Source organism: Heliangelus exortis, chromosome 22, assembly GCF_036169615.1.
Source record: "Heliangelus exortis chromosome 22, bHelExo1.hap1, whole genome shotgun sequence".
Taxonomy (NCBI): Eukaryota; Metazoa; Chordata; class Aves; order Apodiformes; family Trochilidae; genus Heliangelus; species Heliangelus exortis.
The window spans coordinates 8329883-8355383 of NC_092443.1; the positions used below are offsets into that span (position 1 = coordinate 8329883).

Sequence of the window (25501 nt, forward strand, 5' to 3'; positions counted from 1 at the left end):
CAAAAAAACCCCAACACGTGCATCATCACCATGTTCTGCTCCAGCTTTCCAAGATCGCCAGATCCCATCAGCAAGAGGGTCCGGGGACCCGCGTGAGGGTCCCCCCCAAGCTCTTGTCCTCCCCAGGCACTACACCAGGTTGGGTTCCCCTGCCACATTTGTGTCCAGCTCAACAATATGGCATCGGTTCTAGTAAAGAGTTAAAGGATCTTTTGTGCAATCTCCACTTCCAAAGAATGCCAGAGACATCATGAAATTTAACCCCCAAAAGTGAGCGGTTGCTCCGTGCCCCCAGCCCGTGCCGGGGGAGAAGTGAAAGTGAGCTGCTCACAGCCTGCAAAGCTTTTCTGCTGTTCATATGTACCCTGGCATCTTGCCCAGACCTATTTTTAAGCCCATTTACTAGAAATCCCACAAATTAAAGGAAATACGGATAATGTTGTAAGAATCCTTTGGGCCAAATAAAAGCTACACATAATTTTCCTTGTGCATCAGAGTAAGATCCTTAACCACAAAAACCAGATTTCCCCAAAGCTCTTTTGCAACAGCGAGAGAATCTTGTTTTGTAAAAAGTTGCTTTGATTCACTCCTGGATTACAGGGAGCATGGCAGACACGGCTGCCTCCCGGCCAGACCCGAGAGGTGATTACTGTTATGAAACAGAAAGGTGTTGGGAGAACACAAATAAATTAAACATCCCTAGCTCCACAACGGTGGCTGTTAACGACAGCAAAGGATGCAGAATGCGCTCACGGGGAGAAGCTGTAGGATGGTTATTGGGTTGTTTGGTTTTTTTGATTTTTTTTCCCTGCATAGGAGACTGCGGCGTGGGTTTATTTTCCAGTTTCTTTCAAACCGGGAGGTCCCCGGTGCTCATGAAGGGCCAACAAGCTGGAAAGCTTCCTCCAGCACACTGCCATCCAGGGCAAATCCCTGCTTGGCACAGCCCTACCCCACCTTAGCCCAGCTCTGAGAAACTCCCAACAATCCTGACCCAACAGTCCATGGGATACGGAGATCACTGAACCCACCTCACCTGTCCTCGTGCCCAAACCAGACCTGCTGCAGGCAGGACAGCCACACAGTCACCATCTCCATCCTCAGGCCTCTCCAGCCCTACCTGCAGCCCCGTGGCAGTGGGGACAGGATGATGGCAATGCCAGCTGTGCCTCGTGCCACTGCATCTCTGCAGGGACTGAATGAGGAGCACTGCTTGTACACAAAAATAACTCCATGCTCTCTATCTCCATATTCCTCAAGTCACAGCACACCCGACTGCAGCATCTTCTGCACCAGGGATGTTGGGAAGGAAGGAGAGAGCCTGGGTTTCCTACAGCAGCTGGGATTTTAACTATCCAAAGGCTCCATTGCATTAAATAAACTCCCCTGACAGCTCTCGTGTTTCACTAGGGTTAAAAAGAAACTAGCAAGCAGATACACCTTTCAGTGAAACTCACAAGACAAGCAGGAACAGCCCCAAAACACAGCAGGAAAAGTGACATTTGTGGTTAGTCCTTGCAGACAGGAGAAGGTGCTTTATTCCCAACAGCAACCCAGCAAAGCGAAGCAATCATCATTAAACCTGACCCTCCCTTCACTCTTCTTCACCCCCAGCAGTCACTTAAGATGTCTTCCCTGCAAACATTCCAGCTGCCCTTTAAAAAAGGGAAAATAATTCTGCCAGGGAATAACCAGGCAGGCACAGATCTGAACAGCCCAACACGCGACTTCGGGAACTTTTCCAAGATTTATATGTTTTGCATGGAAAGCAAATGTGTTGGTTTTTTGTTTTTTTTTTTTTTCCCCTGCCTGGGAAAATATTTAAGCACTAAGTTTATGAAGCCAAGGCCATTTATTCCTGGTTTATGTTGCTGCTCAGATGGAATCTAATTAGTGATTAAGCAGCAGCAGTGCAGGGATGTGGTGCTGCCCGATGCCCCCAACCCCGGCGCGTGGCCCCGGGGACTCTGGCCCAAAACTGGGTTTTCTCCATGGCACAGGACAGTGGGACCTGTGCAGGGTGATGTCAGGGCCACCCTTCCCCAGGACAGGCAGTGGGGAGACGCCCAGGAGAGAGCCTGAGGTTTCCTTCCAGCCGTACCCCATGGCCATTGAGCTTTTGATTCAGTAAAAGTGATTTAAGTGATGCTGCAGCAGCTCGTGATTTACATCTTCCTGCACAGCTGCCTCTCTCACCAAATTGGTGGCCTCACTGCATGCAGCCTCAACTCCTTCTTGTCCTTCTTGCTCAGAGCAGCACCCAGGCAGGATTGGTGCCTGTGAGCTGCTTGGTGGCAGCCATCACACTCATCCTCAAAGTGGGGAGCCCAGAGAACCAGCCTTGGTCCTTCATCTCGGGACAGCTTAGGAGCAGGGGAGAAAAAACAGCCTCAAAGTGCTGGACACCAGCACATGAGACTGGGGTGACCCCAAAGAGCAACCCCAGCTCAGCAGCATCGTCCCCAAAGAGCAGCACTGTCAGAGCTGGGCAGAGCATCCCCCGTGGCACCAGCACTCCCCTCCCTGGGAAGGAGGGGGGAATGGGAATACAGCCCGGGAGGGTCCATTTTCCATGCCCAGAAGGAACTTCCAGGTGAGAGCTGGGACCTGCCACCTCCCCAGCTCCCTGCCCTGAGCACAGAGGATGATTTGCACTCCTGCAGCATCCCCAGCCCCTTCCCGGTTCCTATGGGCTGGGAATAACAAACATCCCTATTTTCCCAGGGAAATCTTAGCCTGGGGATTCTTATTTTTAAGAGGGGCTCATTCTGCCCCCCCTGAGCCACACCTGCCTGCCACTGATGGCAAGATGAGAAAACTCTGGGATTTGTCCATCCCTGAGCCTCAGTCCCTTGCACAGGCACCAGGAGACTTTTCACCCCAGGCCCAAGGTCCTTCAGCATTTTTCAGCAACAAGGCAAGTGATTTGCCTCTGGTTTTCACCCACACTTGTCTGTGTATTTTTTGCAAATCTTTCTGGCCAGTTAAACCAGAGCCGTGGTGATTGCGAAACCCAGGAAATTTGCTGCAAGGCTGTGTAACACTTGCACGGCAATTAGCCAAAACCTGACACAAATAAAGCCTTTTCTGCCACACCACCGTTCTAACCACCAAGCATTAACCCATTTTCTTAGGAAACAACATCTGCTGAAACAACTTCCTAATCTAGGAGCAGGCAGAGGAAAAAAAAATTGAAAGAAAAGAATAAAAGAGCTGCTGCAGTGTCACTAATCCATGGTAAACACAATTTTGGGGCAGAATTGTCCCTCTTGGAGGGTACTGACTCACCCCAGCTGAGCAAGGGGCTCCTTACACAGACCCTCTGCCCAGAATATTTGTTACCTGGCCAGGGAAACCCAGAGGGCCAAAGCTTCCCCTGCAGCCCTGATGTGGAGGAGCCCAGGAGGAGGAGATGCTGGAGCAGCCAGGGGCTTGGGGACAGGAATTTGCAGCCCCGAGCCAGGTGCTGTGGGGCTGGGAATGCTGGAAGGTAAAGGAGCTGCATCCTATAGCTGCAGGAATAAATCACAGCAGGGGACAGCTCCTGGGTAACTGTTGGTAAGAATTAAGAAACTGGTGGGGCAATAAAGCAACCATTTCCATTTCCTCACCCTGCCTTTCCACAGCTTTTCTTCCTGGGAAGATGTCACCAGACAGCAAAAATTAAGTTGTGTGATTTGGCCTTGGAAGAGGTTATCACCTACAGGTAAACTGAGGCAGAGCACAGTAACAAAACCAACACACAGAGCAAACCAGTGCTCACAGGCAGCAAGACAAAACCAACACGTGATAACTTCCCTTATTTAGATTAAAAAAGCAGCTACACTTCTGTGCTATTTGTTATAACTCGTTCCTTCTCTTATTTTCTGTCCCTGCTTTCTCCCCCACCTTGAACCCCCAATAATAAAACGAAATAAAAAGCTTCCTTTGGGGAAGGCAGCAGTAATAATGCTGCTACCATCTGTTGATAAGTCCAAGGACCTGCACAGGAAGCAAAGAGGCTGCAAAGCTGAAAGGGAGTCAAGTGTTTGCATGGTTTTATTGAGAAATGAAATCCAGCTTTAAACACAGTAAATCGGAGACTATTCTGAATCACCTCTTGAATTTTTTAATGCTACTCCTGGGAGCACTGAAGGTAAATATGTTAATTTGACTTCAATCATGGTGCAGGAAAAAAAAAATAAAATAAAATCAGGCTGTATTAGTTTAGGGTACCGAGTCTTAAAACTATTCATGCATTTCTGCATATTTTATACTCAGCAAATAAAGTTCCAAGGTTCTATAAGGAGGCTGTGGAATTATTCTGAGTAAGCAATAATGAGGTGTGCATTATATAAGGCTGATCCTAATGGTAATCTATTATTAAAATTTAAGAGTTATAGCAGCTACATTTCAAACAGTCCTAGAGCAGTTTCTCTTCTCTACGAGGAGAAAGCAGCACCTGGAGGAGGGGTGGGGGGGGCTGGTGAGACAGTGGGTTCCAGACTTGGTGCAGGGGCTGGGAATGAGCTGTACCCCAGGTCCCTGGGACAATATTTCTGCTGCTTCTCAGTGTCCCACCACAGGAGGAGCAAACTACTGCTCAGCCAGGGCTGGGTCATATTCCCAGTGTGTTTAATGCCCTGCCTGATGTTCCAGCATCCCCAGGCATTAAAAAATTATCAGGGTGTCAAGTTTGTGCTCCCCAGGGCTAGCCTGACCCTTGGTTTCTGCTGCCATGGCCCCCCCTGGGCTGGCAGGGATGTGAGCAGTAACACCCTCTGGGCTTTTCCCACCTGTGCCCAAAAGCATCTCCAGGACAGTGAGAAGAGCAGCATCCCCACATCCCAGCAGGACTCAGGATGCTCAGCAAGCTCAGGCTGAACTTCCCCTGGTGCTGGTGTGAGCCTGACCCACTCTGCCCCTCTCCCAGTCCCATCCTTCCCAGGCTCGGATGCTTTCTGGAGCCCCAGGGCCAAACCTCAGCAAAGGGCTTAGGATCAGCCCTTCCTTGGGATAAGGAACCATCCCTTAATGCAACAGCACCTCTCAGCACCACGCCAGAGAAACAAACAGAAAAAAACTTAAAGCACACAGAAATTGGCAGATTTCCTCCCTACATCTATTGGTGACAATCAAAAGGAATCTCATGGGGCTGCAAGTCTGTACATGACAAACCCAGACAGGACCAGGCCCCTCAGCGAGGGACCAGGGCTCACTGACCCCCAGCACACACCAGAACCACGGTGGCCTCACCACCTTGTCTGCCCCTTGGAGGAAAATTCCCCCCCTTGGCTTGTATGAAATGCAAAATTCAATTTTCGGTGCATTTCAAAGTGTGTTGAGAGCGTGCAGCCAAGTTCTTCTTTCCAAATGAGATTTTTCAGCAAATTTAGATCCCAAAGGCAACGTTCTGCCCAAACCAAAGGATAATGAAGCAGAATAATAATTTCAGGAGAACCAAACTTAATCTGAGACCTTTCTGAGCTGAAAAGGATCTTAAAACAGCAACGAGCTCTTTGCTCCCCAGGCTGGGAAGCGAACCAGAGCAGAAAGGGTGGAGGGGACACAGAGCAAGCTGGGTTTTGCAGGGTGGTTTTAGCACCCACCTGCTTCATCTGCCCATTCCCTGCTGTATCATCACCTGCCTGGGCTGAAGGAGTTAACAGCTCTTCTGGGACAGAGTAACAGGAGCTGGGAGTTACTCATCTGGGCATGTCCGGATCGGTATGAACCGGGAGCTGGATGAATGAAGTTGCCTTGGAGATGCAGCCAAAACCAATGACCAGATATTAACTTTTCACAACGAGCTGCCAAGGAAGGCAGAACATGTGAAACCAGCAGGACAACAGCTTCCAGCAGAGGTGAAGGCAGCCAAGGACCCCCCAGTCCTCCCAGAGAAGTAAAATCCTGCATGTTTTTGCTCAAGGGATGGGAGAAATTTTCTCTTGCAAAGCAAAGGGCCAGCAACAAACCCCTGGTCCTGGACTCTAAAGGGTGGGTAAATGACAGCAAGACACTGTCTTATCTTGGTCTAATTTTAAAGTTGATCATAAAGACACCAACCAACACCCAGCTCCTTGCTTCTTTCTGGAACCAGCTTCATAAGTAGAAAAAACAGCTACGGGCACCTTACACAATGCAGTCCAACTGAGATGTCAGTTAAGCAAAACATTAACAAGGGATTCTAAGGCTGGGCTGGTGAAGGATTACACATCAGCAAACACCTCCCTCTAACCCCAGCACTTCATCACCACTTCCAAGGGCAGTTTTGGAGGCATATGAGCAGGAATGGCTCCTCCACCAGCACCTGAAAGGAACAAATTCACCTTCAAGCAGAAGTTTCTCAACCTCAGCTCAGAGCAAGGTACCTTCCTATGGGGTGTTCCTCCAACCCCATTAGGTGGGCATCCTGCTTCCCAAGGGGATGGTGCCAGAGGACAGTGGGTGGACAACAAGAAGGCCCCAGGATGCTCCAGCAGGAAAAGCATCTCCTAAAGCCCATGGGTAAAGAGAATGGGCAAGGCTCAGCTCACCTGGTCCTCACCTTCCTCCAACCTCACCAGAGCACTGACCCACAGAAAGAAACAGCTTTTCAGCCACGACAAGGAAAGCTTTTCAGCCACCCCGTGCAGGAAAACATCATCCACACACTGACAAAGGGCCACACTCCAACCCCCTGCTTCCCAACCTGAAGTCCAACAGCTGAAGGGGGAGATGCCTTCAGGTCCTGTGACCTCCTGACTTCAGCTCAGCCAGGGAATGACTCAAAGGGGTGGGTGGGATGTGGGGGAGACCAGACCCTCCTCTCACAGCAGCAGGGGACACAAGGACCATCCCAGCAGCCCAGCTGCAGAACTGTGCTCCAGGAGGTGATGGAATGGGGCAGCACTCAGCATGGTGCTGGTTAGAGGAGCCCAGGATGAAGTGGACACATCTGCACCCCAGCCTGGGATGCAGAAGCTCCTGCTCCTTCCTGCATGCCAGTCCCTGGGTATTTGTTCCCAGAAGGAAAAACAGAAGATGCTCTCCATAAGCAGACGATTTCAGCAGCTAATTTTACCATCACTTATGGTCGACTTTATGACTAAGATTTCATGCTGACTATATTAATCCTGTCAAATTTCAGAGTGAGAGAGAAATGATACTGTATATTTTATGGCTGCAATAACTTCTGAGCCATTAGACATACATGCTGACATGAAAGTAATCAAATTGATTTTTTTCCCTATTACAATGAAGAACTTTGCATGAGCAAATAGACTTTCTGGCAGAGGGATGAAACCCCAAGGAGCCCACGCTCGCTCAGGAAATCAGGAAATCACCACAAACCATCGTGCAGAAATTTGGGTGTGCTGCTTACTCACATGCTGTGAGTAAGGATCTAAGATTGAGGGATCTCCTGGAGATGCCAAGGGGATGGGTGAAGCCCCACGTGCACGTGTGTCCATGTGTGTCCATGTGTGTCCACACCATGGCAGCAGAAAAACAGAAAGCCCAGGTGCCAGCTGAGAAATCCCACTCTGCCTTCAGCCCTGTCCCCCTGCAGAAAGCATTGAGAAAAATCATTTAAAACAGCTCTTTGAATGTAATTAGACCTTCATTAAAAATGCTGCTTGCTTGGGTAGGGGCCCTGTGAACCAGGTCTTGCACGGAAGGGTGAACCCTGCACACCTGCACAGGGCAAAACCCATGAAAAGCTGTTTTCTTTTTCTGATTTGCAAGCACATGTTGGGTAGGAGTGGACAAGATCAGCCAGGCTCAAAATCTTGACAGACAGAGCAACCAGAAGCAATTAAGTGAAGAGAACCTGTCTGGTGTGACTGCCAGGGCACCCTGACAGGCACAGCCAAGTCTCTTCCTGAGCTGATCAAATAGAAGATTTTTAAATTTTTTAAATATGAAACTCACATGTTGGGTTTTTTTTAATATATATTGATTTATATAAATATTTGTTATATTGATCTCAATCATTAAATAATCCCAGATCTTTCAAACCAAGTAAAATGCACCTCAAAAATGTTTGGATGATTTGGGATGTTTGGGTATTTCTGTGTAACTTCTCTGGGCCAGGAAAAGCACTGCAGATTTTCCATACATTTAGTTGCAAACCAAAATGCTTCAACAGCTCTATAAGAGCTTTTTGGTTTGTTTTGTTTCCCTCATTTGTTTTTTTGTAAAAAAAACCAAAAAACAAAAAAACACCACACAAAAAGAACTCAGGAATACAAACCCACAACACAACCTGGATCACCTCAACCAAGATCTGCTGAATGCCAACGTGTGAGTGGAGTTTTCCTGCTCCACAAGGTGTTTGTAAAGTCACCACTGCTGCAGCCCAAACATGCAGAAGGTTTCCATATCCAGAACCAGACTGGTTTGGGTTGGAAGGGACCTTAAAGCTCATCCAGTCCCAACCCCAGCATGGGCAAGGACACCTCCCACCAGCCCAAGCTGCTTCAAGCCCCATCCAACCTGACCTGGGACACTTGGGTGTTATTAAACAGAAAGAAATAACTTTTAGGATCACTTTTACAGTTCCACGTTTTGTTTTGCTGTAAATCTAGATTTAATTCTAATTTAAAACTTAGCAACTTTCCCAAAACAAAAGCTCACAAAAGCACAGACATTCACACCCCTACAAAGCCCGTGGCTGCACACCCATGCAGACACCTTCCCCATCCCTCCTCATCCATTTTTTTACCTTTCAAAACTCCAATCCACCCCTCCTGGGACTTTGCCATCCCCTCTTTTAGTGGAGGGAGAGCTCTGCCCAAGCAGGGTGAGCAAACAGCCCTCTGCTGCCTTTGCCACTTCTTCCAGTGTTTACTGTTCACATACTTTTTCCATGGATCCCCTCCCAGGAGGTGCAGGATCCAGGGAGTTCCAGCCCAGTGCCCACACTGCTGGGCACCCCCTGCAGCCACAGAGGGGGGGACAGCCCCAGGGTGACATCTTGGCACAGGGTGACATCCTGGCAGTGCTGGGGGACAGGGAGAGGGCTCCTACGGCTGCAGCTCCAGCGAGCATCACCTCAAATCAGCAAGCAGAGCTGCTTTTTTCTTTTTGGAGGGTTTGTATTGTTTTATGGGTTGTTGGGTTTTGTTGGTTTTTTTTTCATTTTGTTTCTGATTTTGTGATTTTTTTTTTTTCAGGTGCATACAAGCAAACCCTTCCCCAACAAAACTCATTAAGCAGCCACTGATGAAACGGGTCCCCTCCACTGCCCCAGGGGTCTCTGAGGATCCCACCTCCCCCAGCAATCCTGGGGCAGGCACGGGGTGGGGACCTCATGCTGCTTCCCAAGGATGGGGATGCTCAGCACACGAGCCCTGAGCCACAGCTTCCCCTTTTCCAGCTGCACCAGAGAATCCTTTTACCCAAATCATTACCCAATTGTGCTTTCGAGTTATCACTCCCCAAATCCATAGTTTTACGAAGGTAGGAGAGGTCCCTGGGGAGAGGAGGCAAACAATATCCATGAGTTTCTCATGACCTTACGGAGATTGCCATGACAACATGGCTTCGATCCTCCAAACATGGATATATTCATTTGCACCCCTGTGATTGAGAATAATTAGAATGAGATTTCCCCCAGCCGGGGAGTCACGACCGAGCGGCGGCGGAGCCCGAGTTTTGAGGGAAGCAAACCTCAAATTTAAATGTAAAAAAGAAAACCCACAACACTCTTTAGAGCTGCGTGACCTAATTCATTATAAAGAATGTCAGTTAGCAAACCTCTTAAATAAAACATTAAGCTCGAGGTAATTTGAAGCCTTGTGGATTTTGTTTTACTCAATTATTTTCTAATGCTTCAACTTCAAGAATAAATATGCAGAAATAAGAAAGAAAAAAAAAAAAACAACAAAAAACACTCAGGGTTTCATTTAATTCTTTCGCAAAAGAAATTAAGATGTTCGTACCAAAGCAAAATACCCTCAGCCAAGCTGGATTTTTAATTAAAACTTTGACATCCTACAAGATTCTTCAAGGTTGTAGCAGCTGCTTCCCTACCCGTGAGCCAGCAGCACGCTTGCAGGAGGGTGAGCCCAGAATAATTCACGTTAGAATGACCTGTGCTGTGCATTCCTACAACTTCCTTCCAAGTCCTGTACTCCCAAATTAAAGCAGGTTTGAGTTGCTTTGCTTTTTTTTCCTTGCCTGTAACAATTTACATAACCAGTTGCTACCTGCACCCTGTTTACTGGGAAGAGCTTCCCTCCAGCAGAAGTCACGCCAGCTTCTGCTCTGGTTTTAGGAAAGCCTGATGATAAAAACATGGTTGTAGTGAGGCAGGTGGGAATTTAAAACCTGGGAAGGAGCAGAGGAGGAGGAGGAGAAAAGCCAGTGCTGGTGTGCACAGCCCAATGTGAGGTTAATTGGGAAATGGGGGAAAACAAAGGGACGGCGCGTGATGACTTGTGCTGCAAATGCTTGGCTAAGAAATACTACAAAACCCACAGAAATTCTCTTTCTTCTTGCTGCAGCCCTTGACAGAGGCTGGGCTTCTTGACAGAAAGAATAATTCAGAGTCTAGAAGATTTCACCTGTATTTTCAAAAACTCAGCTGTCTTCCACCTGGAGTAACTTCTCTGGGCATTTTGCCCCATCCCTGGAAAGATTCCTAGCTACTGCAACTCGTTCAAGGGGACAGGAGTCACTCCAGCCCATTGCTAGGGAATATTCCAGATGTATTTCCAACCCAGGACAACCCCAGGAAGAGCCACTGTGAGTCCCAGGATCTGCAGAGACAGAAGCTCTTGGTGGGATGGCTCCTGGTGGTACCTCAGCCATATTCTGGGGTAAGCAAATAGAGTCAAGAGGAGATAAAAGAAAGTAAGTTTAGAGCTAAATATTTGATTTTGATTTGGCAGCACCACCATTTTCAAGAGGACACCGAGAAGATTTGCAGAGAGCTGCTTTACACTTACAGCACCAAAACACTCAGGAAACAAAGAAACCCAGAAGACCAAAAGATTCCTTTCTGCCACTTTGCTCAGGGGTAAAACACCTCACTGCTTTGATTCATCCTTCCCTGCAACCTTTAAAAATCCCAGGCTGTCCTTTTCCCAGTGATTCCTGCAGTGGGCTCCATGCTCAGCCAGCAGCTGGTTGGGATGAGCAGGATCCCTGGAAGGCAGAGGGCAGAGCCAGTGCCTGCAGCCACTCGTGGCCCCAAATCATCACACCCCAGGGCCACTTTTGAAAGCTTCAAAGTTCTCCTTGGTGCCACCACAACGTGGTGGTTGGTGCTGGCACCCAGCTGAGCCCTGCCACGCTCATCACACATCACCCCCAGGCTGCTCCCTGCCAAGGGCTCCTGCTAAAGATGGAAACTGACTGATGGGTCCATTTCCCTGCAGGGGAGAACAGCCAAGGATTAGTATTCACCCATTCAGAAATGGGAACCCTGCAGCTAGAGATGGAGCCAGGCAGTGTCTGAACACCCAGCTGAAGTTGCCTGACGAATGCTAACGACGACTTCCAGCTTATTTATCTAATTTGGATTGATTTTCAAGTATCGAGTTATCTAACCAGGCACATAAAAAAAGCCTGAAAATTTCCCATGCTAGTGAAAACTCTCTCTGCCATTTTATGGTGCTATAATTCAATACGTATCTCTGAAGATTACTGACTTTTCTCAAGCACATTTGTATTGAGAAATGCCTACAAAAAACAAAACAAAACAAAACAAAAAAAAAAAAACCAAATAAGACAAAGGCAACAGTTTTTCAAAACAATCTCAAGTGCCTGAAAAATGGGGTTCTAGAGTGAATGAACCCTCCCAACCCGGACTGTGATCTACAGCCTGTAAATATTTTAGGCATTTAAGCCAGTTACAGTATTTATTAGGGTCTATTTTTGCCAATCCATCTATAACAGGAGCAGAAGAGCTGAAATCTATAAAACCACCCTCTCGGTTTTACTGGAAACTGGTTTCTGCATTTGAGAGGGGCAGCTGAACTGACACCACCAGTTTGTAACTAAAATAAATAATAAATGGAGGAGTGAGATAGCCAGTGGCAAAACCCACAATGACTTCAGATCTCCTCTGGAACATGCTGATGCTCAGAGAAACCCCCAGAGGATGCCAAGGCTGCAGAAGATGCCAAGGCTGGACAGGCTCAGGGCAGGACCACCCATCCCACTGTGGGGTCCATGGTTCAGCCCCACATCACCCCAGCAGGGCCCCTCATTTGGGATGCTGTGGCCCCTTAATGGTGCAACCAGTGCTGGACAGCAGAGGATTCTGGCACTGTGAGGGGTACTGCAGTCAGGTACCTCCACAGCCCATGATGACCATCAGTACAGATTTGAAATTATAATCTAAAAGTGAAAAGCCCTCCTGAACCCACGAGGTACAACACTCTCCCCTCCCTACCCCAACCCTCATTTTAAAATTCATCCTTTATCAGCTTGAGTTTAGAAAATTCAGTAGAAAGGCACAAATGGATTGTGCTAGTAAGCAGAAAAACTGTTACATCTTCTGAATGTAATTTTGCCAAAAGCCTCTGCACAATTTTTTTTGTCACGCTTTGCATTATGAAGGAAATTTCTTTTTAGAAGAACAGGAGAATGATTTGCATAATATTCTTTGCAAGTTAATATCAGCTTCTGATAATGATCTCTGCATAATGCAAAAACGTTTGAGAAGACTGTTACAACACTAAGTAATCATATTTTAAATTATGTTTCCCTTTATAGAAAGGTGTTGCAAAAACACACAGACATGAAATCTGTCTGTTGAAGTCCCAAGAACCACCTGACCATCTTCCCACTATTCTACTGTTACAGATTGCAACACTGCCTTTCAAAATCTTACAAAACAAATTACTCTGCAACAGTCTGGCTTCACAGAAGGCAGAGCTTTTTCCTCTGCTGATGCTCCAGCACATTACATTTCACAAGAGCTTCTGATGTGCTGCACCAGTTAAGCAAAGCCCAAGCACTGAAGCTGTAGCACAACCAGAGGTACTGCAGCAATTAAGGTGGATTCTCACACCCAGTCCTGCCAAAAGCAACAGCACCCGGGCATCCCCTCATTGCCAACAGGTACTGGTGACACTGGTTTATCCTCTGGGTATCCTCTCGTGCCTGCCTGGATGGCTTCAGCACACCAGGAATTATCCCGTGCCACCCGCACCGTGTCCCCTCTGGCAGCCAGAACTCTTCCCAAAACCTCTCCGAGGGATTAGGTGTTGTCTGATGCAGTCACAAGATCCCGGCTCACTCCATCCTTCATGCCTAATTAGGTCAGGAACTAAACATAAAAAGAAGAGGTCTGGGAGGAAGGCATTTATACCAAGAGCATCCTATTAGATGTGGGCACCGACTCCTTCCCTCAGCCCAGCTCAGTGGGGGGATGTGGGTGGGAAGCTAATGCACTGGGATATTAAATGCTTCATATGTCACCAAGACTTAACAACCACAGCCAAGTGGTTCAAAGCTGAGCTAACCTGCTGCTGAACTCCAACAAAACTGCAGAAGGAGCCCAGAGAGGTCCTTGGGAGAGGCCATGCTCAGGCATCGGAGTCACCTCCTTCAGTTAGGCAAAGGCAAAGAGCACTTGCAGACCAACCCATTTCTCATCATACAAATGATGTAAAGGTTTCAGATCTGGAGGAAAGCACCAGGCAGCATCCCCAGTGTGGGCTGTGCTCCCATGTGGGCACTGCCATGCCATGCCAATGTCCCCAGCTCTGCCCATGGCACCCGCAGGACCAAAGCAAAGAGCACGTTCAGTCCAGCCAGCACTACCCACATCTCCACATGCACAACAGGGCAGCATTCAGCCTGGAGGGTGGGAGGGTTTTTTCCCACCTACAAAACTAAGCCTGAAATTCAAATACCAGATCTGTGGGGGTCAAGGCACGGAGCAAACAACCTCCTGCCCATCAGAGCAAGCCGGGCAAGGCAGCAGCTCAACTGCTGCACCCACTCTGGGATTTCCACTCCCCGACACCTGTGATCATTTCCTTCCCATACAGTTTCTCCAACCATGTTCAGCAACAGAAGACCAACCAGGGTGAGGTCTCAGCCCCCAGCTTTGCTGTAAGGTGTTTAAGGAAGCATTTTCATGGACTCATTTCTTGCCGACATCTCCAGCAAACCTGCAGAAGAGTCACAGCAAACAGCAGCCTGGCCAGGAACTTCCCCACCCCTCCAAGTACCTGATCAAATCTGATCCTTCTTCAGGATGCTGCAGTGTGGGGGGGCTCAGGGTGAAGCCCCTCAGGTCCTGCAGGCTCAGGGACACCGAGTGATGCAAGCAGCTCTGGGCACATGTTGTTGTTTTCAAAAATTGCAAGCAAATCTCTCCCTTCCTTCCCCAAACTGGCACATCCATCCATACCAGTGGGTGGTACCACCAAATGCAACCTGTGTGTCCTGTACCCACCTCTGAGACAGCCACCACCTGGAGAGCAGCCCAGCAAACACCCCAGCCCTGGGCACATGAGCTCGCTGGGGAGCTCCCAGGGCTGTGGGAACTGCCCCAAACAAACAATTCTATTGCTAATGCTGCACACGTTGTGTTTTACATAACATTTGGGAGTCTGGGAGGAGGAGGAGGTCAGGAGCAGGCTGGAGGGTGGGGAGCAGACAGCCAGCTCAGCAATGGTCTGTGAGCCATCCACAGCTTCCCAAGGGGATGGATCCCTGCGGCACAGACAGGGAGGCAGTGGGGCTCCTGGGGGCTGCCACACGGCAGGAACTTGTGTTGCTTTAGAAATCACCAGATTGTTTTGAGGTTGGAAAAGACCTTCAGGATCATCAAGTCCAACTGCTAACCTTCTATTGCAATATAATTAACTTGTAAGTATATTGCAATTAAACTGTGTATTAACTGCGTTGAGTATCTGGGGGGGAAACACCTGTCTGGAGGCAGCAGGGCTGCATTTGTTTCTCAAGGTGGCATAAAATGATGACTTTCACTATATCAAAGCTCCCAAAAGAGTAGTGAAGGCTACCAAGTTCTGTCTGTTGATTTTTGGTACGTAAAGGCTACCTGGAGATTTTTGTTTAGAATCACTCAGAAAGCGACACGATGCCCTGCGGACATCACCAGTGGACACCTCAACCACTGCAGTGATTTTGTTGGTGGCCAAACCACTCTGCTGAGCTGTGTTGGGATACAGGGGCTCAACATGCTCAGACTGCAGGTCCTGTTCAGGGTGCAGACCACGAGCAAAGTCTGCCCAGAGCTCCTCATGGTGCTGACCATGGGCAGACCAGCTCCAGGAGCTCAGAGGAGATTATTTTTTCTCATCTTTTGGGCAGGAGCTGCCAGGAGGCATCAAACTCCTGCCACCAAGACCCTCTGCAGGGGTTGGCCAGCCCAGCAATGATCTTTCTAACCAGTATCCCTTGGACTTTGGCTAAAAAAAAAAAAAAAAAATAATAATAAGCAGTGGTGTTGGCAAGATCTGCAAGCCTCAGTAAAAACCCAACAGCTCTGGTCTGTCTGCAGAAAACAACTCCTCTGTGCAGCACGAGTGCTGCCAGGACTGCTCTGCTCCCAGCCCTGCCTCCCAGGACACTCAGTGATTTCACTGCTGGGCTCCTCCAAGCTGCTGCCCTCCTGTCCCCCCCCGCCCCATCAGCTCCTTCCAAAGAGCAGAAAGTTAAATCCTCCCTTCTGTGTCGTTTCTTGTGCGGAATCCAGAGCAGTCAGCAAGAACTGCAGCACACACCTCCCCTAAGGCTGCTCACAAACAAGACAACAGCCCGTTTGGGATCTTAAGGGGGAGATAAACGAGGAAACTTTCTAAATTTGATTGCAAAAATATTCATGAAGATACCCAGTGGCTCAGGTGCATGCAGCTGCTTGCTGCAGAAGTGGCCAAGGAAAGGCACAGGTGCTTGTCCAAGCCTGGGAAGGGTCTCAAGTGGGGTCTGTGGGGCAGCCCAGGGAGAGGGATGGACACAAACATTGGTACCAGTGACCTGGGACATCAGCTGTCCTTACCCAGAGTGGTGATGGGCTCTGAGAAAGCAATGGCTTGAGCTGTGCCCAGCTCCTGGGCTCCTCTCCAGCCTGGTGCTCAGTGGGCAGCAGGATGGGGCAGCACGTTACGGGCTCTTCCCCAAACCAGCTCATGAATCTGCAAGGATAGGGGGCTAGAAATCTGAACACCACCATGCAAAGGTAGAAAAAGCAGCTGAAATCAGCTTTGCAACCTGGAAGCAGAAGCGTTGCCACCATTAATGGATCTGAAAGCCCACCCAGAGCCAAACCAGCCCAGTGGGCAACACGGGGACTCCAGCCCTTACTGCTGACTCCAGGGAAACCCACAGGCTCAACACCTACAGCACCAACCCAAAGCATGACACACGTACACTGGGCTCAGTCTACATTTTAACAGATGCACAATAAAAAAAAAAACCAAAAACCAAACCCCAACAAAAAGAAAAGGAAAAAACCAAACCACCCACCAGTCATCTGAAAGACCAGTTATTAGGTTGCTTGAAATGACCTGAAATTAAATTCCCCCAGATTTTATTGGACTACTCAGCTACTGATTCTTGGTGTGCTCAGTCTGCTCCACAAAAACTCCCCTTGCCAGAAATCCCACCCTCACGCTGGGCCAGGAGCAAGCATGGGGAATGTCTCGGGTCACTTTGCTTTGCTCCCTCTTCCTGGGGCTACAGCTGCCAGCACACACCAATAAAACAAGCCAGGAACTGCAAACAGGCATTGCTTTGTTCCCTGCCTGTACGTCTGCCACCCTGCTGGGATGGCAGAGCCCGGAGCCTCAGAGCCCCCATGGGAACAGGAAAAGTGCAGCACAGCTCCCAGCCCCTTCCCAGGTGGTTGTCTCCATGGTGGTCATCACCCACCTGGATCTCTGGGGAATTCAGGCTGGCAGGTAACTTCCAGGTAGCATCCCAACCCTTGGGAACTCCCTCCTTGTGTGGGATACCCACAGGAGGGGAAAGGTGAGGAGACCAAGGTCAAACACACCAGGAATAAATATTCTGCTGGTGCCTCCATCACTCTTCATCCCATTCCCAAGGCAGTTCAGCTTGATGTGGGTTTCATCTACAGGAACAAACCAACTCCCTGGATTACACCAACGTTCCTCCTTAGCAGCACACCCCCCCCCTTAACAAGCCAATGCCCCCTCCCCATGCTTGGAAGGGCAGCTCCATTCCTCCCTACAGTACCTGTCCTTCCCAAGCTCTCCAGCATCCCACAGGAGATGGGAAACTCTTGGACAGCACAGGGCAAAAGCTCTGGAGAAGAAGAGAAGCTTCATCCAGAAGCCAAGTGGATCCAAAGCTCAGGCTGAGCAGCATGGAGTGTTCTGGTTGGGCTGGGGGCTTGGTGAGGCTGCAGCAGCCCCTGGCCCTGCTGGAGCTGTGGCTGGGATCCTGGGAGCTCTCTGATGAGCTGAGAAGTCCCGTTGTTGGGGTCATTGCCAGCCTGGGAATTAGTCAGCCCTCCTCTTTTGCCTCCCCCCAAAGCAGTTGATCTGTAGGAACAATTTTTTTGAGGAGTGGGGGAGAGCAGAGGTTCCAACAGTGACTGATCAGTCCCTGCTCCCTTCCTGCAGGAGCCTTAAAAAACCTCCCAGCTCCCCACCACGGCCCTTCTCGTGTTTCACTGGGACAGCCCGGAGAGGAGCCTGGTGCTCGTGTCCTGCCAAGGTCACGGTGACACCAAACCACCCAGCCCAGCAGGTCCCAGGGCTCTGTCCCTGTCCCCAGGCTGCCAAGCAGCAGATCCCAGCAGGAGAGCCAGGCAGGGAGCAGGGGCTGGGAGGCTGCTCCCATTTCCAGGAAGGCTCACTCAAAAAGCTCATGAAAGCTTCCCAATTCCTGCTTTTTTTAAAGGTTTTTTTCCCTTCCTTTCCCTCCCCACCCTCAGTTTTTAAAATCCAATTCCAGCCAGCACTTTCAGCAGGGGTCAGTGTGGAATAAGAATCGCCAGAGTTAATGGATACAAGACCAAGAAAGATTAATGCCTAAATGGTTTCAAAAGTTGTATGATGCTGATTTCATTAACATTTTAATTGTAACATATCTTTCCAATCTCCCATCACACTAGCAGTTTTATATGCTTCTATAAAAAAAAACAAAACAAAACAAAAAAACAAAGAAAACCCAAAACTGCTGACAACAAAAGTATCAACATACCAAGAATTAACAGAGAGAACTCAGTGCTGTAATGGGAACTGAATGAAATGCAGAAAATGGTGTTAATGATGCATTAAGAGTAGGAACTGTACTCAGACAAGTCTCAAACATTCAGCACTGCAGTTACACAGTGTCTGTGCCTTCCCAAGGCGTTCAGCCCCAGCCCAGGGATGGTTTTACGACAGCAGTGACCCAGGCAGCATCACTGAGAACATGGACAAATTAATCCCACAAAACTGTGCTTTAAACCTGGCAATTAATCTAATTTAATCCCAGCAATCCACAGGAACAGCAGGCTCAGGGGCTGCTGCTGCCCATCACTCCCTTTACGGACCAGCACCGACCTTGCTGCCGGTACCACCACCAGCACTGCACCCACAGACCTGGAAAATACAGTCAGAACCACCCCACAAAACTTGTTTTACTTAATGAGAAGACAATTAAACCCAAGCAGTAAGATTTCATTAATCCTGGGCATGATGGTAGCTTGTACAAGTGGGGGAAGGCACAGAAGGGGAAGGGAACTGCAGAGCAGGCAGATGAAGTTGCAAACAATTCTTCTTTGTACAACTGAAGGACAGGATAGGGATGCTCCCACCCGCCTGCCAGGCTGGGCAGCCACAGGAGCACTGCAAAAACTGCAATGTTTTCCTTCACTATCCATCAGGATTTGTTAGGAGGGAAGAGATCCAGGCAGAGTGATGTAAAGCCTCCACACAGCTGCTAGCTAATCACAAACACCAAAATTTGCAACAAGAGTGAGGTTCCAACCCAACCTACAACAAGGAACAACCAAAAAGCACATTATCCTACCCAGGATAAGGCCTGTCAAGGTCACTTCACTCACAGTGGTCCCAAGGCAGGTTCCAGTGAAGGGGCACCTAAGGATAGGGGATACCACTGCTTGTGGGAACTTCACCCAGCAGGGTCTCCACCACCAGCTTTGCATCCAAGAGAAGAACCTTTCCCCGTGGTGCCCCTTAGCACTATGGCATGTCCCATCCACCAGAGCTCTCCCACCCATCAGCCAGGCCCACTGGCCTCTTCCCTTGGCCACCAAGCCATTTTAACCACCTTTACATGTACAAACCTGTACTCCCCACATCTTTTGGGCACCTGGCCAACACCTTCCTCACGGCACTCCTTGAAATGCCAGCTCTTTATTTACACACCTGCACATTACACCTCTTTGCAGCACAACCCCTTCAAAGCTCAGCATCCCAGAAAGCCCTGAGCACCAAGACATTGTCACTCCTGTGCTGAGCCATCACCAAAACAGTGTCTCCTACAACATCTCTCCAAGGAGTTCTCTTCCTCCCAAGTCTAACCCGAATTGTTTTCCGAACGCTTCATATAAGCGGAGCGTAAATGTTTGTCCTGTGACAGAGAGAACTGGCACGGAAAACACATCCCCCCCACACAATGTGTATATATAACCAGGCCTGCCATATGCTTCCCCAGTGGATACCACGATGGGAACACAGGCATGGAGCTGAGCCAGAGCTGGCACCCGAGCACCAGACCCTTTCTACACAACCACTGCTGTGTGCCCGAGCCCACCAGCCTGAGGGAGCACAAGCTTGGGCATATTTCACTTGCAATTCCCTCCCTACACACACTATTCTTCACCACGTTGCTGAAAGTGGGACTCCAGGCACCCAGGGATGGAAAACATCTGGCTCCTCTCCCCAAATCGATAGGTCCAGAAGAGCCCTGATTGCTACAAACGAGACGCCGCAAAGAAAAGAGGATTTTTCTTCTCTCTGTTTTTTTTTTTTGCCAAGTGATTAATAGGTCCTGCTATTGGCTTTATTGCTGGGGGGACGACACGGGGAGGTGAAGTATTTAATCTCATCCCAGTGACTATATATGGCCACTCCAATGGAGTCACCTCCCTCCCCTCACGCTCCGCTGCCCTTCGCTCCTGGCACCCGGCGCCGAAGCAAACCGGCAGCGCTCGGGCACGGCGCCGGCGAGCCAGAAGTCAGCAGACTCCCCACGTTACTGTGCTTGCTCTCCCTCTTTCCCAATTTATTTTTTTAATTTTTTTTTTTTTTTTTTTGGCTATTAAAAATCCTCAACTTAAGAAAAAAAAAAAAAAAAGAGAGAGAGAATACACAAACAGTCAGGAAGAAACAAAAAAAACGCAAAACATTTTAAGAGCGCTTTTTAGAGAATTGTTGCAGGAAGGGGGGAAAAAAACCAAACTGTCAAGTTGCTTATGTTTAAAATGTACATTTTGTAATCACTTAGAAGTTTATAAAAAGAAAGAAAACCAATCTTTCTCTGGGAAGTATATCAATTTGTTCAGCCCACACACCCCGGGTTGCCATTGGAGGGTAGTTTGTGGCTGCCGAAGCAGCAGCAGTGATTTCTACCCCCCCATCCACCCACCTACGGGAAAAAATGCACTGAAATATTTCTCTTCATAGGAAATGGGACACAAAAAAATGTACTTGACAGGCTAATATTTTTTTTTTATCAGTCTGATGTGAAGACCTTGAAAAAGGCTGCAGCCAAGGGGCAATGCACAGCCCTGGGGACACTGGCAGCCCCCTGCCTGCCAAGTGCTCTTTATCTGCATTCTATCCCACCAAGTCCTAAGCTCTTGGAGGGGGTCTCACAGCACCAAACAGATCATTGCTCTCCCAACCACCAGCCCCAACACCTCTTCTGGTGAGGAGCAACATCTTCTACCAGGCACGGGCTGCTAAGACCATCAGTCCCCATCCCTCCTGCCCTGTCCCTCCATCCACAGGGCAGCTTCCACCCCAGCCAGAGCTGGGGATGAGGAGGAGCGCGGTACCTTCAGCGGGCTGAATCCCTCCCTGGGGAAAAGGAGGAGGAAGCTCTGCAGGCTCCTTCCATCATCCAGGGCTCATCGTGGCAGGCTCTGTCCCAGCAGTCCGATTTTTATTACCTCCGTCCCCATTTAGGAGCAACCACATGACAAAACCCAGCGCAATCCTGCGCAGCGGAGCTCACCCAGGGATTGCATCTCCCTCCCTGGGATCACAGCATTGGAGCAAGTTTCCCCTTAACAGCAGCATTTATGGATACAAAGGCTGTGAGATTTAATATCTTCTTTTAAAATTCCTGTTTTGCCTCCAAATATTTGCTTAAAAACAAGTTGAACTTCAAGGAAAAAAAAAAAAAAAAAAAAAAAAAAAAGAAAATAAATCGCTAATGAATCACAGTTCCTAGCAAATGAGCAATTGCAGTTGACACAATGAATTATGCCTGAAGCAAGCTGGGAAACATATTTTGCAAATGATCTCATCCACAGGCAAACCTGGCATGACACTTGATTTGCTAAAAAAGACACAAAGCCTGTCACAATTCCTGTCACTTCACAAATAAAGTCAGGTAGAGAAAACCAACAGCCTCGCCCTCTTTAAGCATGCTTCACCTCCTTCTCAACTGCTCTGCAGGCTTGGTTTTAAAAAAAAAAAAAAACAAAAACCCAAAACCAAACAGAACACCCCTTTTAAGTGCACCCATCCCAATGGCTCTCAGGTTCATGTCCCCTTCCTGGGTGAAGCCTGGAGCTGCTCTTCCCACAGCAAACACGGACTCAGGCTCTCCTGAAAGGCTGCTTGCAGTCCTGGCCCTTAAGTATGGCAGGGAACTGACAGTTCTGTCTAACTTCTTCCAGCTGAATGCTTGTGTTTTATTTCATTCATTGCATTCAAATAAACTCAAAGAAATGTAGGAAAATTAATTTAAAAAAAAAAAAAAAAGCAAGCCATGAAAGTGCAACCCCCCCATGCTCCTCAGCATCCTGATGCTCTCCAGGACAGGTTCCTCTCAGCTCAGCACAGCCCACCTGATTTTCCCATCTAAAAAGTCACCAAAGCCCGGAAAATCTGGGAAAATTCCAGCCCATGGCAGAAGCCTCCTTCTAACCCCATTTTGTCAGGCCTGGGTATTTTTAAACACAGCAAAGCAAGAGCAGAGTCCCGTCACCCTTTGCAGGTTCTTTTGCTGCTCATCCCCAATCCACAGCATTCTCCACCACCCACCCTGGACCCAGTTAAGCACCAGGATGCCACTACAGCCAGCACCCAGATCCAGTACATCCCAGCAGAGCTGTGCAGCCCAAAGGCCTGGCAGGGAAACGAGACTTTATCAGAAAACAGGCTAAAATAAATATTTCCATTCAAGGCAAGATGGTTTGTGGCCCTGGTCGCGTACACGCACACCAAGCCAGGGGGTTCTGGGAAGCAAACCCAGATCTCAGGGAGTCAAATGGGATCTTGCAAGAGTTTTTTGGAGCTTCTACCCCAAATGCTGACTGGCAATGCCACAAAGAGAAGCTGTGGCTGCCTCATCCCTGGCAGTGTTGAAGAAAAGTCTGGAAGGGAGTTGGAGATGCCCTTGCACATGGCAGGGGGTTAGAACTGGATAATCTTTAAGGTCCCTTCCCCCAAAAAAACAGTCTGGGGTTCTACGAAAGCTGCCTCACACATCAAAGCACCTCAGCTTAGGATATGAACCCAACTTAGACCAGAAAGGTCTTACCTGGACTTTACAGGCTCCTGCAGGCTCATGGAGGGGGGATTTATCCTTTCTGGACTTCCCAGCATCATGGATACTCTGCCCCCCCCTGGACCAGACCCCACCTGGACCATCACCACCAGGTGATGCCCACAGGGATGCTGACCTGATGCCAGCAGCCACTGAGAGGAACCAAAATCTGCCCTCCTGCCCCAAATCCAAGGAGCCTCCATGAGGAAAGCACTGAGTTACAGCTGGGGGAGGGAAAAGCTTTCACAAGAAGGCACTGAAAACACTGCTTCTGAAATAACAAGAGCACCAACACACGCATTTATCCAAAAGTGCCCATCTAGGAGGACTCTGGGAAAACCCTGAGGAGACCTGAACAACCAAAACCTGCCAGTGCAGTCCCAGTGGTGCAATGGTGACCACGGCTCAGGCAGGAGAGGAGGAAGAGGAGAATTCCCACAGGATCTGGGTCTTGGCTCACGGACAAAGTGCTGCCTGGCTTGAAGGGCCCCCAAGAGCCCCTGCCAACACCCTGGGGACCTCCTGCCCATGCACTTTCCAACACCTGACTGCCACCCAACTACTCATGTTATTCAGCAAGCCTCAGAAGTTTGCTTTGAGAAGTTTTAAGTTGTAGAAATCCATCCCTACCCATCAATATTCAAATGCTACCACTTTTCTCCCATGAAGCCTTAATTATAAGGCCTCCACAGGAGGAAAAACCCCAACCTCCTCGTAGCTATAGCTAGGGAAGGACATTTATTCCCAGGAGGAGGAGGAGAAGATCCTTAATTCTTTCATATTGCTGCTGACTTGAGATCAAACTATTATTACCTCCATTACCCACAACTTGAGGTCACAGACTGATTGGCCTGGGCTGGGCAAACATCAGTTCAGCTTGTAAGCTGAATTCTTTGCAGTTGAAGGGGTTTATTTAATAGCAGGCTGTGAATCAGGGAGGGAATCTGGGCTTAGCTGTGCTTTGGAGCGGGACGGGTTCTCTCTGCCCCCCTGGCACCCAGTGAGCACCCTGGGGCTGGCATGGTGGCTGCCAGGGCCACCCTGGCCCTGCTGTGGCTACCACCCCGTGCCACCCAGTAGGCAGCAATCATTCTGCTTTGTTTACCCATTTCAGCTTCTCCTACTGTTTAATATTTCAGCTGGAGAGGGTGAACGGGCCCGCCAGCCCCTCAATTACAGGGGGAAGAGAGGCAAACATTTGGCAGGCAGGAAACACATCAAGCTGCCCACAACCTTGCAAATGCCTCCTGAAAGGAGAGAGAGGGCAAAAAAAAAAAAACCAAAACAAAACAAAAAGTGAATATTCCAATTAATGACCCGGCGGGTAATGGAGCTTTGGCTGGAAGCACTCCTGCACTTTGCCGTCGGTGGGTCCGGGGGGGGGGGGGGGGGGGGGAGCCCTGCGCAGCGCAGCCCGCCCGGGATCGCTGGGGTTTGATTTTCCTCCGGCAGCGAAGATGTTTGGAGAAGTCCTTGAGCACAGCAAACGCACTTTAAGTACAGCAAGCAGGCTGCAGACTGCAGCAGGCAGGGGAACGCGCCGGCGCTGGCCGAGGCGCTTCCCCACCACCGACCCCTGTTTATTTTTTTCTCCCCTTTTGACCCCAAGAAGCAGCAGAACCCCCCCAGCAGATGGGTGCCGGGGACTGGGATGGGGGCAGAGCCGCCGGTCCCACCGCAAGCCCCCGGACACACGAGGAGAGCACCGGGCACCACAACCACCTCAGGGCTGGCTCCTCAACTCCCAGTTGAGGCGTTCGGCCGGGTTTTGCTTTTTTATTTCTCTCCTTTCCCAGCGATTTTCCTTCCCAGGGGAGAGAAGGTCCGAGCCCTGCCTCTGCGTAAAGCAGAACATACCCAGCCAGCCCCGCAGCCTCCCCAGCAAGGTACTGCTCAGAATAACCCCATTTTCTACATTCGTGCAGCACTTGAAAACACAACAGGAACTCGTTTAACCCCAAAACCCGCTTCCCACGGCCGGGAAGGGAGGAGGAGGAGGAGGAGGGGGATGAAGCACACCCCCGGGGCACCCCTTCCACCCTTCTTTTGCCCCCCAAACCACCCCCCGCTTTGCCGGAGCCAAACCCTCCCGCAGTGGGATAACGAAGGATTAAGATTAAAGGCACGATGAGCGTTGCCCCCCCCCGCCCCGGAAAAAAAAAATTAAAAAAATTATATCTATATAAATAAATAAAAAGGGGAGGCGGGGGTGGCGGTGGTGTTGAGGCGTGTTTGCGGCTTGCCCAGCTTTCCCCGAGTTTTAATATCGGGTGGGGGGGCCGAATACTTATTAAAATCTAAGCGGGGGGCAGGGGGTGCTCTGCCTTCCCCTCCCCACTCCCCCCCTTCCCCTCGCCCCGCGGGGGGTCCCCGGGCTCACCTGCGGTGCCGGCCCATGGAGGCTGCCGGGCCTAGGGCGGCGGAGCGCGGTCCCGGCGGCAGGAAGTGATTCCAGCCGCTCCTCACATGGACTTTCCCTGACCTCGCCCAGCAGCGCCGGCAGCCGCAGACTGACGGCCCCGACGGGACCGGCACCGGCTGCGGGGCGGGGAGGGGGCGGTGGCGGGAGGTGGGGCCGCTGCACCCCCGCGGGACGGCCCCCAGCCCGGGGAGGGATGGAGAGGGGGGAGCGGGGGGAGAGGGGACCGGTCCCCCCCCCCCTACACACACACAGCCCCCAGACCCCCTCCGGGATGTCCCCGCCGAGAGAGGGAGAGAAGGGGAAGGAGGGACCCAGTCTGGGCACCCCCCGCCCCGGCACCCGCGGGAGGGATTTTATTTTATTTTATTTTATTTTATTTTATTTTATTTTATTTTATTTTATTTTATTTTATTTTATTTTATTTTATTTTATTTT

The 25501-nt window shown here is 49.7% G+C and overlaps 1 protein-coding gene across 2 annotated transcripts in view; it reads right to left on the reverse strand.

Moving 5' to 3' along the window:
- The window catches only part of NACC2 (NACC family member 2), a 54682-nt gene extending 29509 nt beyond the window's left edge, over positions 1 to 25173 (reverse strand). The window contains exons 1-3 of one of the 2 annotated variants that reach the window (XM_071766605.1): positions 25025 to 25155; positions 22639 to 22868; positions 20924 to 21814 (exon numbers count right to left, since the gene is read on the reverse strand). The gene's annotated coding sequence lies outside the window, so the exon portion shown is untranslated. Of the gene's footprint in view, positions 1 to 20923; positions 21815 to 22638; positions 22869 to 25024 lie in introns of both variants that reach the window. The other variant, XM_071766604.1, reaches the window with a different exon arrangement.
- Positions 25174 to 25501: the final 328 nt, after the last annotated feature.